The 13,809-nt window shown below is 39.4% G+C and overlaps 1 protein-coding gene across 17 annotated transcripts in view; it reads right to left on the reverse strand.

The window, feature by feature from the left end:
* BBS9 (Bardet-Biedl syndrome 9) overlaps positions 1 to 6,168 on the reverse strand; it is a 517,916-nt gene extending 511,748 nt beyond the window's left edge. For 5 of the 17 annotated variants that reach the window (XM_055293463.2, XM_055293462.2, XM_063609688.1 and 2 more), the window contains exon 1: positions 5,411 to 6,119. The gene's annotated coding sequence lies outside the window, so the exon portion shown is untranslated. Of the gene's footprint in view, positions 1 to 5,410 lie in introns of all 17 variants that reach the window. The other 12 variants (XM_055293464.2, XM_055293458.2, XM_063609685.1 and 9 more) reach the window with 7 other exon arrangements.
* Between the last annotated feature and the right edge of the window lie 7,641 nt (positions 6,169 to 13,809).

Here is a 13,809-nt window from a genome sequence, read left to right on the forward strand (position 1 = left end):
TTTTAAAATTAACTCAAAATGTGTCAAAGATCTAAGTATAAGCTAATATATAGCTAAAACTATGAACTCTTGAAACTCTTAGAAAACTATATAAGTAAATCTTTATGACCTCAGATTTGGCAATGGATTCTTAGATTTGACACCAGAAACGTGAGCAATAAAAAATAAATAAGGGCAAGGCATGGTGCTTAATGCCTGTAATTCCAATACTTTGAGAGGCCAAAGCAGGAGGATTGCTTGAGCCAGGAGTCTGAAACCAGCCTGTGCAACATGATGAGACCCCATCACTACAAAAAATATAAAAATTAGCCAGGTGCGGTGGTGTGTGTGCCTGTAGCCCCAGCTACTGGGGAGGCTGAGGTGGGAGAATTGCTTGGCACTGGGAGGCTGAGGCTACAGAGAGCCATGACTGCACCACTGCACTCCAGCCTGGATGACAGAGCAAGACCCTGTCTCAAAATAAATAAATAAAGCCAGGTGCAGTGGCTGACGCCTGTAATCCCAACACTTTGGGAGGCTGAGGCAAGCAAACTGCTTCAGCCTTAGAGTTTGAGAAGAGCCTGGGCAACAAAGCGAGACCCCATCTATACAAAAAATAAAAAATAAGCTGGGCATGGTTGTGTGTGCCTATAGTCCCAGCTACTACTTGAGAGGCTGAGGCAGGAGTCTGAGGTTTGAGCCCAGGAGTTTGAGGTTGCTGTGAGCTAAAATCATGCCACCACACCTCAGCTTGGGCAGCAGAGTGAGACTCTATCTCAAAAAAACAAATGAATAAACTAGACTTCATCAAAACTAAAATCTTTTGGGTTTCAAAGGTCACCATCAAGAAGATGAAATGATGGAAGAAAATATTTGCAAATCATATATCTGATAATATACAAGAACTCATACAACTCAATAATAAAAAAAGTCCAATTAAAAATGAACAATGGGTCTGAATAAGGTATTTTTCCAAGTAAGATAAACAAATGGCCAATAAGAACAAAAAGATGCTAAAGGCCAGGCACAGTGGCTCAAGCCTGTAATCCCAGCACTTTGGGAGGCCAAGGTGGGTGGATCACTTGAGGCCAGGAGTTCGAGACCAGCCTGGCCAACATGGTGAAACCCCATCTCTACTAAAAATATTAAAAAAAAAAAAAAATAGCCATGCATGGTGGCAGGTGCCTGTAAGCCCAAATACTTGGGAGGCTGAGGCAGGAGAATCGCCTGAACCCGGGAGGCAGGGGTTGCAGTGGGCCAAAACCACACCATTGCACTCCAGCCTGGGGAACAAGAGCAAAACTCTGTTTCCAAAAAAAAAAAATGCTCAGCATAATTAGTCATCAGGGAAACACAAATCAAAACTATGAGATATCACTTCACACCTACTGTGACAGAATCAAAGAAGTAATAAGTGTTGGTGAGGATGTGAAGAAATCAGAGCCCTCATATACTGCTAGTGAGAATGCAAAATGATGCAACCACTTTGGAAAGGAATCTAGAAGTTCCTCTAACACTTAAACACAGAATTACCATATGACCCAGCAATTTGACACTGAAGTATCTATCCAAGAGCAATGAAAACATACGTGCATACAAAAAAAACTTACACATAAATGTTTATAGTAGCATTATTCATAACATCCAAAATTTGGAAACAACCCAAATGTCCATCAGCTGATGAATATATAAACAAAAGGTAGTATCCATACAGTGGAATATTATTTGGCCATAAAAAAGAAAAGAACAAAATACTGATATATGTTACAACATAAATGAATAAAAGCTTATAGGTTTTAGAATCAGACCTATCCGGCTCTTAAAAACATGCTAAGTTAAACAAGCCAGTCACAGAAGTCTACCTATTATATTATTATAATAGGTAGATTATATTACCTATTATATTATTATAATATAATATAATATTATAATAATATAATAGGTATTATATACTTATTATATTATTATATTTATATAAAATATCCAGGACAGACAAATTCATAGAGACAGAAAGTAGATTCATAGTTGCTTAGGTCTGGGAGTAGGGGAGAAGGAAGAGAGAAGGAGAGTTATAGCTAAAGGATGTGAGGTTTCTTTTTGAGTTAATAAAAATATTCCAAACTTGGCTGTGGCAATGGTTACATGTATCTGTGAATATACAAAAAAGGAACTGAATTTTATGTGTTAAATGGGTGAATTGTATGGTATTTGAATTATATTTCAACAAAGCTGTTTTTTTTTTTTAAAGAACAAATGATGATGGATACATGGGGGTTCATTTTGTTATTCTTTATGCTTTTGCTTATGCTTCAAATTCCCCATGAAGTTTCATTTTTTTTTTTTTTTAAAGCAGAACACTCCTGTATTTTTGCCACATTTACCATTAGGCCAGGCACGGTGGCACACACCTGTAATCCCAGCACTTTGGGAGGCCAAGGCAGATTGATCACTTGAGCCGAGGAGTTCAAGACCAGCCTGGGCAACATAATGAGACCTCATCTTTGCCGAGAATGGCAGAAAAAATAAAAATTATTACAACTTGTTTAAATATTAAAAAAAGAACAATAGCAAATTAAATTCAGAAGGTCAGCAAAATAAATTCTGCCCTTTCTCCTGGAAGACATCCCAAGTCATCAAGAAAATGAAAAATTAGCCATAAATTGAGACACAAATAAAATGCTAATCTGTATTCCAATCTAGGAAAGATATAGGCCTTGACATTGAGATATTAAGATAAGCAGGTGGGTGGGGGAGGTCTGGTACTGACAGGCTAGGAAGGATGGTAAGGAACAATAGTAATATAACATTTTTCGGTCATGAAACCTGGCTTTTGGGTTACAAAAATAAACAAAAAGTGTTTTAAATAACAAAAAATAAAATATGTATACACTAATTTTTTTAATTCAGTTTAGTTAACTGTCTTGAATAAGGAACCGAGGTTTGAATTTTATCCCCTTTTCATTCAGTGTTGATTTCCAGTTGCTGACTGATTTGTCTTTAAGTAATTGGAAAATAAAAACCAGGTTTTTAATGACTTCGCCTTAAAGGAAAGTATCTACTAATCATTTACTAAACCCAGTTAGGATTCTAAATGTTTTGCAAGCATTCTATTTTGAACTTCATAACAAAAGTACAAAGTAAATTGTAGATACTATTATTCAGGTATCCTTGAATACAGAGAAGTTAAGAAATCTGTGCCAGTGGTCTCACTAGTTAAGTGATGTGCGGTACCTAAACCCAGACTGTCTACTCCAGAACCCTAAACAAACGGCCTGTGCACATGCCCCTCCACGTAGACTATAAAAGCAATAGCTCTATTCACACTAATTCTAATCACTACAAGTTCAAGCTGCAGGCAAGTATGTCATACATTTGATTAAATTGTTAAAGGATGATTAGAAGACAATAATTTGAAGGTTGTAACAGGTGCATTCCTATAAATAGGCACAACAGATTAGTTTCTAATGCCTTATTAGAATAATAAATGGGAGATAATCTCCTTACCCCCTAAACTCCAGAAATTCTCTTCTACATTCTTCACTTGACACGTTTTTGTTTTGAATACTTATTTTTCTACAAGTTTACTCAGATTTAGGTTTCATTTAAGAGTTGGCTGACCTTTTTTTGCTGACCTTCTGAATTTAATTTGCTATTGTTCTTTTTTTTAATATTGTAAAAAGTTTTAATAATTTTTATTTTTCTGCCATGCTCGGCAAAGATGAGGTCTCACTATGTTGCCCAGGCTGGTCTTGAACACCTCATTGACCTAGTCCTACAATATGATCACCTGTGAAAATAATAACCCCAAAGAATGCTGTGGAAAAAACATACGGGTTTGAAGGTCAGTTCTGGAAACAGACCTTGAAGCTGTTGTTCATTTTCAGAGCTTTGCTTTCTCCAGATTATGCCAGTGTCACATCAAATTTAAGAAAGTAGAAATCAGGTCTTCCAGTCAAAGAAAGATGACAAATGCATGTAGCATTAGAAGTATACTGCTTTTGAAGGCAATAATACAAGGGCTCACTGTTGGAATTTTCAACAAAAGACACAAAGGGCAAAATAACACAAAATTTGGAGTAGGACAGCTTTGGGTTCACTTTCTGACCACGTTTACACTACATGATCTTAAACAAGTCCCTTATCCTCTAGTATCTCAATTGTTCTAGGGTGGAGGAGGATAAAATGGCTCAACCCATAGCAAGTACTCAATAGATGTCAGTAATAACCTAACAGTAGAAACAGTGGTGGTGGGAGAGACGGTGGTAGTAGTGGTAGTGGAAAGAGACGGTGGTAGTGTGTTCTGTGCAAGACACAATTACGAATGCCACCCGCTGGACTGAAATTTTAAATGGGACTCACAAAGACTGATAGTAATCACTAATGGAAATGTTATTAACCAGCAGGGATGTTTTATAATAACTTCATGTATTTTAATAATTTTCAAAAAATATTTCCAAGTATTCTAAAGCGTAAGACTTACTACATCCCTCAAAAGGTGTAAAAGTTTTAAAATTACTATATATACTATTGCTGTTGGATTTTTTTCCCTTCAATGAGCATTTCCATCAAGAAGTTGTACCATAAGTATAAATGTATAGTTGTAATTTAACCACAACAATTACACACAAGGAAAAATCCCTTAAACTCTCACAAATAACTTGTAACTTATTTTCAAAATAAAGTTTTTTAAAATTCTTCTTTAAAAACTTCCGGGTTTTCTAGTTTCTTTTTTTAATTCGTCCGTATATTCATGAAAAAAATCTCAGTAATTGTTTTCTTTATAAAATGCTAATAAGTTAGAAAATCTTTCTCTGAATGCTGGCCAACTTAAGACCCATAGCTTATCCTGCAGCATCTTTCAAGTTGTTTATCAATGAGGACACGTAAGATGTGTATACCTGTAAGATACGGTTTCATTTTTAAAGTAAAAGTGAGATACCCAAAAAAATACATTTCTCCAGGAAATTGAAGTCAAATGCAGGATTTGACCTACAGGAGGTGCTGATAAAATCAGCGCAGCTCATCTAAACTGTTGTGGTCTCCAAGTAAAAAGAGGAGAAACAATAATCCTATTACTAGAAGGATTGGGGGTATTAGTACATGCATCCTACTTCAGTCGTAGGCTGGGAACTGCTTTGCCCATTTACTCACAGACCTGTTGAAGTGTCTCAGGAGGATGCTCATGCTCCACGTGACATTCCTCAATGGAATCCTTAAAAATTCTCATCCCTTTTTTCTCAAAGGTATTCACAGAATCTCATACACTTTGTGCTCCTAATGTTTGTTTATTTCAGTGCAAACATCTTTCTAAGAAATCAATCACCTTACAGCCTCCAAACTATTATACTGCATTGGAGGATCTTGTTCACAAAATAAAACATGGAAAGGGTATTCATGTACCCGAAGTTTAACACCAGACATACCATCTTACCTGATGCCACGTCAGATGAGCTCTGCCCCACCTTTCTGCGAACCCTCGTTCCGCAAATTTTTCTTTACGAACGCCTGACAAGGTCCCAGTGATGGAACAGAGGGAGCAAAAACGGAGGGTGCAGAGAAAAGCAACCTTTAGCTTCACTAGTCCCTCTCGTCTTCCAGCTGAAAGTTGTTCCACGTACCGGGCAAAGAGAGAGCCCCACCAGGCAGCACCACCAGCTCCACAGAGTTGGAGTGATTCCCCCAAGAAGCTCCCCTGCGCCCCCCGTCACCCCCAGAGACCAGCAGAGGAAACGGCATCTATCCCTTGGAAGACACTAGGCAGGCGAAAACAAATGCAAGTCCTGCTGCTCACACAGAGGAGGAAAGGATGGAGGAGGCGGCGAATGGTGTGTAGCAGAAACCCGACGGCCGCAGGGGAAGGGACACCTCCCCTCTCCAGCCTAACTCTGAGCCATCTTCGCCCTGTTGTCATAGCACTTACAACGGACGCCACTGCGCAGGTCACGCCGTGCCGCGCCGCCTTCTGGGGGCTGGAGTCCAGAGAGGCTGAGGCGCGAAGACGGGAGACCGACTTCTGAGAGAGCCGCGGTTGGAATTAGATTACTACTGGGGCGGGGTTCGAGTGAACCACGGCCTGGTCCTCATTAGCGGAGAGTGATAATTACTGCAATCCTCTGCCCTGTCCTGACAACAGTTCCTTAAGGAAGACCCGCCTCCTGCCTGGGCTCCGGGCGCAGGCCACGCCCCCCCGGCCGCGTGCCCGCCCTCTCCCCTCGGCGCGTGTGGGTGGGGCCTAGTGGGGGCGGGGCGTCGCTGGCTTGTCCGTGGTGCTCTGGGGTCGCTCGCTTCTGAGAGTCCCAATCGCGGTGTTTTTTTTCCTGCCGGGACACTCATGAGGGCCCCGTCCATGCACCGCGCGACCGTGGCGAGGGTGGTCGCGGTAGCGAGCGCCAGCGTGTGCGCCCTGGTAGCGAGGGTGGTGCTGGCCCAGTACATATTCACCTTGGAGAAGAAGATGGGGCGGAAGACCAAGATCATCGAGATGATGAAGCTTTTGAACAGTTCCCGGTTTTTCCTTTTTTTACGATTTGAAACAGCGCTGCTTTGAAGTTACTTGTGCCTGCATCCTGATACACATATGTTAAATATATTTTCCGTATATACCTTAGAGTAGATTTCCTGGTATATGGGATTGGATCTATGTCTTCTTTTGTTTTTTACTTATTTTTTTAATCTTTACATTCAAATTCAATGTAGCCAACCTTGAAGTTTTTCTTGTTTGCTTTTTTCAATGGATTCTAGTGTAGGCTTTAAATTTCCTGTATTTCACCACCAATCCACAAATCCCAAATCCACATTCCCAGTAGAAAATACCATTCTAGTTTTAGTTTTTTGGGTTTTTTTTTTTTTTTTCACTGAGACTGGGTCTCACAGACAGGGTCGCCTAGACTGGAGTGCAGTGACACGATCACCGCTCACTGAAGCACTGAAGCCTCAACCTCCCGAGCTCAAACGATTCTCCCACCTTAGCCTTCCTAGTAAGCTGGGACTACAGGCACAGACCACCGTGCCTAGCTAATTTTTGTATTTTTTGTAGAGACGGAGTTTCGCCATGTCCAGGTTGCTCTCGAACTCCTGGGTTCAAACGATCCACCCACCTCGGTTCCCCAAAGTGCTGGGATTGCTGGCATGAGCCACCGCATCCGGCCTCAATATTTTTAAAAATGACCTTTCAGTCAAAGCCTTGGTAACAACCAGTTTCCAATTGTATTCTGCTATATAGAGAGAGCAGATTTTTATTAGACTTATTGAAATGACCATATTACCACAAGAAGACTCACAAATGGTTTTCTAATTATGGAGGAATCAAGTAAAGAGAAAAAAGTTATCTTTTTTTACACAAGTATACTTTATCAAATTGCTGTAAATTATAAATAGCTTAAGAGACAAGATTTTCTTAAATCTGGAAAAAACTATTTGAGTAAAGAACCAACAACATTTGAAATAAAATCATAAAAATATCATCTTCATTAGTTATTTAAACTCATGTAATTAATTCTTGTTCTGCCTGATCTTGATTAATAGTTTCATGAACCCACTTTTTTATTACACTTCTGGAAATTGTTATATTATCCATTGATCTTCAAGTTGTTAGAAACCTGTATTTAAGAGTATTTTTTTGGGCTAGGCGCAATGGCTCATGCCTGTAATCTCAGCAATTTGGGAGGCCAAGGCAGGAGGATCATTTGAGGCCAGGAGTTCGAGAACAGCCTGGCCAACATAGTGAAACGCCATCTCTACTAAAAATACAAACAATTAACCCAGCGTGGTAGTGCATGCCTGTAATCCCAGCTACTCAGGAGGCTGAGGCATGAAAATCACTGGAACCAGGGAGGCAGAGGTCGCAGTGAACCAGGATCATGCCACTGCACTACAGCCTGGGCATCAGAGCAAGATTGTCTCAAAAATAAATAAATAAAAATAAAAGAGTACTTGTTAGAATATTTTCCAGGAGTCTGTTTTTTAAAAAAGAATTCAAAACAATAATATGGATGACAAAAACTTAAAATAGCCATGGTTAAAAATCTGATGAAGTTAACGACTGAGAAGAAATTTATTTATTGCTATTATATACAGTATTTTAAGATAACAACCAGAATTATGACTGGTAATATAATACATTTGTATGAATTTTTTTAAAGATAGGGTCTTGCTCTATTGCCCAGGCTAGAGTGCAGTGGCACATTCATAGCTCACTGCAACCTCAAACTCCTGGACTCAAGCAGTCCTGCCTCAGCCTCTCAAGTAGCTGGGACTACACATTCGTACCACCATGCTTGGCTTTTTTTGCTTTGTTTTAATAGAGACAGAGTCTTGCTTTGTTGCTCAAGCTGGACACAAATTCCTGGCTATAAGCAATCCTCCAACCTCAGCCTCCCAAAGTGTTGGGATTACAGGCATGAGCCATCATTCCCAGCAGACTTGTATGGACTTACATAATTTTTCAAACATTCATATCAACAATATTCCCGTAAATGCAAATAAAAGAAAAATCTACTATCAGTTATCGTTTGACAATGTTCTCATAAAATTTACCAAATAACCCAAATCATTTAATACCTCTAAAAGGTGAGAGATATGTTTTAATGCTTTCCAGGAGTCCAGCTGGAAAATTCCAAAGTTAATTCTACATTTAAAAAACTTAAATTGGAATTTGATTTTGAGGAAGTTTTTTAAAAGGCTCAAAACACTGTATCAATACAGAATCACAAGTTACTTGTGAAATAAGTCATTTATATAACCAGAGTGATAATCAAAAGCCTTAAAAAGCCATACAAATAATTATATTAAAATTATCTTCACCATTTTAAACTTCAGGTTTTAAAAAAAAATCAAATCTAACAAAAGCAACACAGGAAATTATGTTGATAAAATGTATAATCTTCCTTAGGCCAGGTACCAAAAAAGTAAAGAAAAACTTCCTGCAATGTGATTGTTTCTCCTTTTGGGGAGCTCATTTAGATAACCTGGAGGTTGAATCTGATGAAAAGAGTACTTGAATTTAATGAGATACAGGAAGATGTGTCCCAGGTCATGATTATAACAATTCACATATATCAAGAAAAGCCAAGAGTACAGAGTCAAGTTATATTGAAAAAGAGCATTAATTTCTAGGCCTTCAGGATAAACCTTTAGTGTCAGGCCATACCAGCAGCAGTTAGAACCAAAAGAAAAAAAAATTGTATAGCAACTGATGAAAAAATTGAAGGAGAGAGTTACCATCCCAGGCTTTCTAAAGAGGAGAAAAACCTGAATGCAATGATTTATGACCTGCAAATCAAATAGCAAGACATGGCAAATTTGAACCGCTGAGATATGAATCTGAGAAATTTCAAAAGCAAAACTCTACCTCAAGAAATGATATTACCAGACAGGTGCAATGTCTGTAATCCAAGCACTTTGGGAGGCCAAGGTAGGCAGATCGCTTGAGCCCAGGAGTTCAAGACCAGCCTGGGCAACATGGCAAAATCCTGTCTCTACAAAAAATACAAAAATTAGCTGGGCATGGTTACGTGTGCCTTTAGTCTTAGCTACTAAGGGGGCTGAAGTTGGAGGATTGCTTGAGCCCAGTAGGTCAAGACTGCATTGAGCCGCGATTGTGCAACGACACTCCAGCCTGCATGACATAGTGAAACCCTATCTCAAGAAAAAAGCAATGAAATTATTATTTTAAATGAAGAAAACAGCATTTTTAATGTGAAACTAGGGAAATTAAATAAATCTCAGTGAAAAAAAGTGTTAGAAATAGAAACTGCCTGCAGTTTAGGAGATAGCTGTTAAAGAAATAGATTTTAGAATTCAAAATGAAAGCTTCTTACAATTTTATCAGGAGCAGATCAATACTTCAAGAAAGTGTTGTTTTAAAAATGGAGGACCAGGCTCTGGTCCTGTATCAGTGCACCTCCAACATCAATGTTTAAATTTTAGAAAACCACTTATAAACTATTTATTTTTAATTCCAGCCAACCTGATCATTCATAAAAGTTTTCTCATAGGCCTATTATTCAGAAATACTCTTTGACTTGCTTAGACATTTTCTCATTTTTTTTAACCCCCAAGTCTTTGTCCTACCATTTTTCATTTTTTATAAAAGCCAATTATTTTATAGGACTAAAATTTACTATTCAAGATTATCATACAAAAGTATTTTTTCCTAAATTCATTTTTGATTAATAGATACAAATATATTTACAATTTTATAAACTTTAAAAAGCCAAAAATGAACTTACATTTATTCAGTGGTTTGTTTCCATTTTTATCTTATTTGAATGTGATCCAGACATTGTATCTACTATTTAACATAACTTCAGAATTTTAAATTACATAAAAATTTCAGTTATAAATATTTATTCTATTTACAATTAACTAATTTATTTTTTATCAATTACATCTAGATTACTTCTTAAAACTGAAATATGAGACAAAGCTAGTCATTGTTGTGTTTATTAACAAGTTTCATATCTGTTAATATCAAGTATTTATCTAAGTAAAAACTTTAAAGTTAAATACATGGGTATCCTGTTGATAACTCAGAAGATATAGCTGTTTTAAGTATATCAACAACATTAAATTAATCTTATATATTAAAGAATTTCACAACAAGGTCATTCTGTTTCAGACTGGGTTTATAGCATCATGACCTTAAAACATCTAGCAAAAACAAATACAAAATGATCTGACCAGTAAACCTAGGCAAAAATGTATGTTGACAATTTTAAAACAAATTAATTAATGAAACAGTTAAGTCACATAAACTAAAAAAGGGGGGTTATTTGCTATATATTTTATATGAGCACTCATTTTTCTCACTGTTAATAAAATGTTTATGGATTTTTGGCTATGACAGATTTTATTATGTAAACACACCACATAACACACATAGACATGCATAAACACATTTAAACATGTTTCCATAAGTAGAAATAAAGTTCTTATAGCTTTTATTTTAGATTTTTAATCATGACATAGTAAATTATATAAACTCAGATGAGAGGTGGAGCAAGATAGCAAAACAGAAGCCTGCACCAAGCATCCCCCAACAAAGACAGCAATTTAAAACTCCCTACACAGAAAAAAAGCACCTTCACGAGAATCAAAATCAGGTAAACAGTCACAGTACCTGGTTTTGTTTTTGTTTTGTTTCGTTTTTGAGAGTCTCACTCTGTCACCCAGGCTGGAGTGCAGTGGCACAATCTAGGCTCACTGATACATCCATCTCCCAGGTTGAAGCGATTCTCCTGCGTCAGCCTCCTGAGTAGCTGGAATTACAGGCACGTGCCACCACGCCCCACTAACTTTTTGTATTTTTGGTAGAGACGAGGTTTCACCATGTTGGCCAGGCTGGTCTCGAACTCCTGAACTCAAGTGATCCTCCCACCTTGGCCTCCGAAAGTGCTGAGATTACAGGCGTGACCCACCACACCCAGCCAGTACCTGGTTTTAATTTAATATTGCTGAAAGAGGCACAGAAGAAGTAGAAAAAAGTCTTGAATTGCCAAAACCATTTCTCCCACACTCCCCAGCAATGGTTGCATGGTGTAAAGAGCATTTCTGTGCACTGGGGAAGGGAGAATGCAGCAAATGTAAGGCACTGAATTTAGTGCTGCCCTGTTATAGCAGAGAGGAAAACCGGACAAAACTCAGCTGACACCTGCCCATGGAGAAAACACTTAAAGCAGCCCTAGCCAACAGGAAATCACCAATCCCAGCAGTCAGAAGTTGAGTTCCCTCAAGCATCATGACAATGAGCTAAAGTACTTTGGGGCTATAAGTAAACTTGAAAGGTAGTCTAGGCCACAAGGACCACAACTCCTAGGTGAGTCCTAGGGCTGAAATGGTCCCAGAGCCAGTGGACTCAGGGGGCACATGGCCTACTGAGACACCAGCCAGGGCAGCTGTGGGAGTGCTGGCATCAACTCTCACCTAGTCCAGGCTGCACAGCTTGTGGCTTCAAAAGAGACTTCTTCCTTCCACTTTAGGAGAGGAGAGGGAAGAATGGGGAGGACTTTGTCTTGCATCCTGGATACCAGCTCAGCCACAGCAGGATAGGGCACTGGTCAGAGTCATGAGGCCACCCCCCATTTCAGGCCCTAGTTCCCAGATGGTGTTTCTACACACAATGTGGGCCAGTAGGGAACCTGCTGCCTTGAAGGGAAGGACCTAGTTCTGGCAGGATTCATCACCTGCTAACTGAAGAGCCCTTGGGCACTAAATAACCAGCAGTAATACACATGCACTACACTGAGGGCCTTCGGTGAGACTCTGAGACTTATTGGCTTCAGGTGAGACTCAGCACATTCCAGATGTGGTTGCTATGGAGCAAGAGTCTTTATGCTTGAGAAAAGCAGAGGGAAGAGTAAAGGGACTCTGTCCTGCACCTTAGGTACCAGCTCAGCCAGAGGTGAGTAGAACCCAAAGTGGGCTCTTGGGGTCCCCAATTCCAAGACTTGGCGCTTGGATGGTATTTCTGCACCTGTCCTGGGTCAAAGGAAAACCCACTGCCCTGAACCCAGGCCAGGCAAATTCACCACAAGCTGACTTAAGAGCCCTTGGGCCTTAAGTTAACATCAGTGGTAGTCTGGCAATACTCTCCATGGGCCTGTGGCTGTGGTGACCACAGGGTGAGGCTCCTCTGCCTTTGGAAAGAGGAGGAAAGACTGGGATGGACTGCATCTTATGGTTTGATGCAGCTCAGCCACAGTACAATAGAACACCAAGTAGACTCTGAGGTTTTTGACTGTAGTCCCTATCTCCCTGACAGCAGCCCCACCAGAACCTGGGAGAACTCATTGCTCTGAAGGGAAGGACATAGGCCTGGCTGGCTTTGCTACATGCTGACTGTGGAGCTCAAGGGTCTTGAGTGAACATAGGTAAGTAGAAAGGCAGTGGTTATAGCAGGCCTTGGGTGAGACCCAGTGCTGACTTCAGGTCTGACCCAGTGCAGTCACAGTGGTGGTGGCCACAAGGGTGCTTGTGTCACTCTACCTCCAGCTTCAGGTGGCCCCGAACAGAGAGAGAGACTTCATTTGTTTCAGAAAAAGTAAGGGAAGAGAATAAGAGTCTCTGCCTGGTAATCCAGAGAAATCTCCTGGATCTTGACCAAGTCCATCAAGGCAGTACCTCTACAAGTCTTCAAGAACCACAGGATTACTGTGCATGAGTTGTCCCCTAAAGCAGATAAAGCTTTAGATCACAACACCCAAGTCCTTTCAAATATCTGGAAAGCATTCCCAAAAAGGATGGGTACAAACAAGTCCAGACTATAAAGACTATAAGAAATACCTAATTATTCAATGCCCAGACACTAAAGAACATCTACAAGCATCAGCACCATCCAGGAAAATATGAACTCACCAAAAGAACTAAATAAGGCACCAGGGATCTATCCTGGAGAAAAATGGATATGTGACCTTTTGGACAGAGAATTCAAAATGGCTGTGTTGAGGAAACTCAAAAAAAATTCAAGAAAACAGAGAAGGAATTCAGAATCCTATCAGATAAATGTTACAAAGAGATTGAAATAATTAAAAAAGATTAAGCATAAATTCTGGAGCTGAAAAAATGCAATTGGCATAGAGAAGAATTTATGTCTTTTTATAGCAGAATTGATCAAGCAGAAGAAATAATTAGTGAGCTTGAAGACAGGCTATTTGAAAATACAGTCAGTGAGACAAAAGAAAAAAAAATGAAGCACGCCTACAGAATCTAGGAAATGGCCTCAAAAGAGCAAATTTAAGAGTTATTGGCCTTAAAGAAGAGGTAGACAGAGGGACAGGGGTAGAAAGTTTATTAAAGGGATAATAACAAAGAACTTCCCAAACCTAGAGAAAG

Source organism: Symphalangus syndactylus, chromosome 9 (assembly GCF_028878055.3).
Source record: "Symphalangus syndactylus isolate Jambi chromosome 9, NHGRI_mSymSyn1-v2.1_pri, whole genome shotgun sequence".
In the NCBI taxonomy this organism is placed as follows: Eukaryota; Metazoa; Chordata; class Mammalia; order Primates; family Hylobatidae; genus Symphalangus; species Symphalangus syndactylus.